The sequence below is a fragment of the Psammomys obesus genome, unplaced genomic scaffold, assembly GCF_907164565.1.
Source record: "Psammomys obesus unplaced genomic scaffold, mPsaObe1.curated_primary_1811, whole genome shotgun sequence".
In the NCBI taxonomy this organism is placed as follows: Eukaryota; Metazoa; Chordata; class Mammalia; order Rodentia; family Muridae; genus Psammomys; species Psammomys obesus.
The window spans coordinates 4,498,763-4,502,798 of NW_026593947.1; positions in this window are offsets into that span (position 1 = coordinate 4,498,763).

Sequence of the window (4,036 nt, forward strand, 5' to 3'; positions counted from 1 at the left end):
CACTGCCGTCCCGCAAAGGAGCCCGGTGGAGAGCGGGGCGGAGGGGCGGGGTCGCAGGAGGGGAGGAGGGATGGCCAGAGACAAGCTTAGCGCTCCTGGGAGGAGGGACCAGGAAGGAGGGAGGAGCGGGGCTCGGGAAGGGGCGCCTGCCCCGGGTAGGTCCTCCCAGACGGCACAGCCCTACAGACTCAGTTATCCTGAAGTGGGACCTAGCAGGCTAAGGCGGACAGGAGGCCGCCCGAGGGCTTGCTTGGAGGGAAGGAGGGTTCACAAGCAGAAAGCCAAGTTCTTTCCCGCGGGCAGGTGTGTTTGGTCACCTGCACTTTCCTGATCACCGCTTTCGTGGACCGTGCATTGGCGACCGGGGACAGCGTTGCCTGCTCCTCACTGCAGGCTAATTTCAGAGGTGCGTTCGGTGTATCAAACAATGCACAGCAGAACCCCCTCCTACTCCCAAGGAAAGGGGTGGGGGACGTTTATTGAAAGGCAGATTGGGGTCGGGAATTTGGCCCACCTGAGCAAACCAGGGCCTAAGATCCTGCCTGCTTTCTTAACGGTGGCAGCCGAGGGGCCTGGGCTGTGGAAAGGCCACTGCGTTCCTCTTACATCTGGCTCTGCCACGGGTCCAGCATCATACATTCTCTCCTGCCTCGGGGTCTGCCCCGAGATTTCATTCTCGTGTTCTGTGACACAGAAAATTAAGGAGTCGTGGGAAGAAAGGAGCCCTCATCCTAGAATCTTGAAGTCTCTTGCTGACACAGCATGCAAAATTTGCTGTTGAGAGTGCCTGGCACGATGTTCCTTGCCTGTGATCCCAGCACCCGGGGGGCATAGGCAGGAGGATAGTTTTGGGTTGAAGGCTTACCTGGGCTACACAGCAAGGAGTGGGAAACAAAAATAGAAGAGACACAATTCAAAAATAAATAAGTAAATAAAATTTAAAATAACAAAATGATTGCCTATGTAATTCTTTTAATACAGAGATATTTCCTTTAAGAATGTTAAAATAGCCATGAATCATGCTTAAGGCCTGATTGTATATGACCTTTGAGCTTAGCTTGCTTTCTTTCCCAGCTGTAAATCTGTAATATTCTGAGTAGATCATGGAAAAGATTACATTCAAAACACAGGTCTTAGTTGGGCGCGGTGGCACAAGCCTTTGACTCCAGAACTCAGGAGGCAGAATCACACGGATTTCTGAGTTTGAGGCCAGTCTGGTGTACATAAGTGAGCTCTAGGCAAGCCAGGGCTGCATAGTGAGACCCGGTCTCATAAACAAGCAAACAAGCAAGCAAGAGAGCAAACAAAAATATGTGTTAGTCTTTTGTGGCTTAATACTGAAAAAGAGTCTTTTGGCACTTGTGACCTGGGTTTTTATCTTGGCTTCTAATTCTATCCAGTGTACCTCAGAAACAGCTCTGTATCTCATTTTTAAAGGGAAAGGGAAACGGAGGCATAGCATTGCCGAGTGTGCGTGGGGAAGCATGTTTACAATCCTATTCCTAAGAAATGAAGGAAGGAGAGTGGAGAGTTCAAGCCAGCCAGACTTGTGTGTCTAGTGAGCCTGAGCTACACGAGCCCCTGTGCTGGCTGCTGTTTTTGTCAACTTGACACAAGCTAGAAACTGAGAAGAATTCACTGCCGTAGAGACTGGCCTGTAGGGGAGCTGCTGGGGGCTTGCTCATAATTAGTGGCCCACCACACTGCGGTACCACCATGGGCCGGTGGCCTAGGTTCTATGGGAAAGCAGGCTGCCCAAGCCACGAGGAGCAAGCCAGTGACAGCACCCCTCCACGGCTTCTGCTTCAGTTCCTGCTCCCAGATTCTGCCTTAACTTCTTTAATGATGGACCTTGATGTGGAAGTGTAATCTGAAACAAATCTTTTCCTCCTCCAGTTGCTTTTGGTTATGGTATTTTATCATGGCAATAGAAAACCCCAATGAAGGGGGCTGGCGAGGTGGCTCAAGGTTAAGAGAGCCATCTGCTTATCCAGAGGTCCTGAGTTCAATTCCCAGCAGCAACCATGTGGTGGCTCACAACCATTTGTACTGGGATCTGATGCCCTCTTCTGGCATGCAGGTGTACATGCACATAAAGCCAGATAGAGCACTCATATATGTAAAATAAATAAATATATATTTAAAAAAACGTAAAGGTACTTGTCACCAAGCCTGATGACCTGTAACCTACATGATAGAAGGCTCACCTTCTGACCCCAGCAGTCACTCATGCACACACAAAATAAATAGGAGGCGCAGTTAAAATCAAAATCATACATACGCGATTGTTGAGACACCACAGCTGTCTCTCAGTTTTGGAGACATGGTCTCATGTAACTAAGGCTACAAAGCTGAGGCCAGGGCTTCGCCAGGAGTGCAGCTCCTCGGGCTGAACTTGGGTGTCACGTGTGCTCAGTACAAACCTTACCAGCCAGCCCCATCTTCAGCCAGGACTCTTCTCTCTTGAGAATGCCCCCTCCCGAAACTGTGAAGGTCTGGATAGCCATCACAGACCCATTGGTGTGAATGCTTAGCCCATAGGGAGTGGCCCATAGGGAGGTATGGGTGTTGGAGTGGGTGTGGTCTGGTTGGAGGAAGTGTGTCACTGTGGGGGCAGGCTTTGAGGTCTCCTCTGCTCAAGCCAACCCTGAGTGTGGCACACAGTCTCCTCACGGCTGCCTCTGATAAAGATGCAGAACTAACTCTCAGCTGTCTCCAGCACCGTGTCTGACACACGCCGCCATGCTTCCCGCCATGATGATGCCGGACTAAACTCTGAAACTGTAGGCCAGCCCCAGTTAAATGTTTTCTTTTATAAAAGCTGCTGTGGTCCTGGTGTCTCTTCACAGCAATGGAAACACCATGTTCTTTTTCTTTCCTTTCTCTCTTCTCTTTCCTTCTCTTGTGATTAAATCTTTATTAAAAGTTTAAGAAGGAGAGAGAGATGGCTCAGCTACTAAGAATGCTGGCTGCTCTTCTAGCAGACACAAATTCAATTCCCAGCACCCACACGACAGTTAACAACCTCTGTCACTCCAGTCCCAGGGAACTCCAATTTCCTCTCCTAGCCTCCATGGTGATATACACACAGTTCATAGACACCCGTGAAGTCAAATACCCGTACATGTAAGAGAAAATTAAACAAGCCTTTAAAAAGATTTATTATTTTGAAGTTTTATGTGTATGCGTGTGGGCCTGCATGTACCCCATGCATGCAAGTGACCTTGAAGCCCAGAAGAGAACATCAGATACCCTGGCACGAGGGTTCCAGAGGGTTGTGAGCCACCTGATGTGGATTCTGGGAACCAAACCCAGGTCCTACAAGAGCAGCAAGTGTCCTAACCACTAAATCATCTCTCCAGCCCCGCCCCTTCTCTTAATAAACTCCAACTTCGATTCATACTGACTTGTTCTGAAATTCTTTTCTGCTGTGTAGTCAAGAATCCTAGCTTTAGCTGGGCATGGTGGCTCATGCCTTTAATCCCAGCGCTTGAGAGGCACAGGCAAGTGAATATCTGTAAATTCAAGGCCAGCGCGGTGGTCTACAGAGTGAGTGCTGGGGCAGCCAGGGCTAGGTAGAGGGACCCTGTGTTAAAGAACAAAACAAAGCCAGCTTCTGCTGATGAGGTCTCCGAAAAGAGCCCAGACTGCTGCAGGCAGCTGCATGGAGCTGCCTCTCTCTTGCTCCTTGTTGCAAATGAGTATGGCACCTCCTGCTGAAATACTGTTGAGAGCTGTAATTTCCTAGACTTATTTTGTATCTAGTTTTGTTAGGGCTCAGGTACTTCCTTTCCTGTTTTCTTTTTGTTGTTATTGGCTTTATTTTTGATACAAAGTCTCACTCTGTAGCTGAGGCTGGCCCCAAACTAACTATTATAGTCTAGACTGGCCTTGAATTGGCAACAGCCTTGCATCTTGGTGTTCTTGCTGGCCCCGAGGCAGGTAGCCCTGCTTGCTAGGCCTTCTGCTGCTCTGCTGGCTTCAGCCTCGAGTGAAGCCAACAGCTTCCAATTAAAGGCTTCAGAAGAACTGGTTC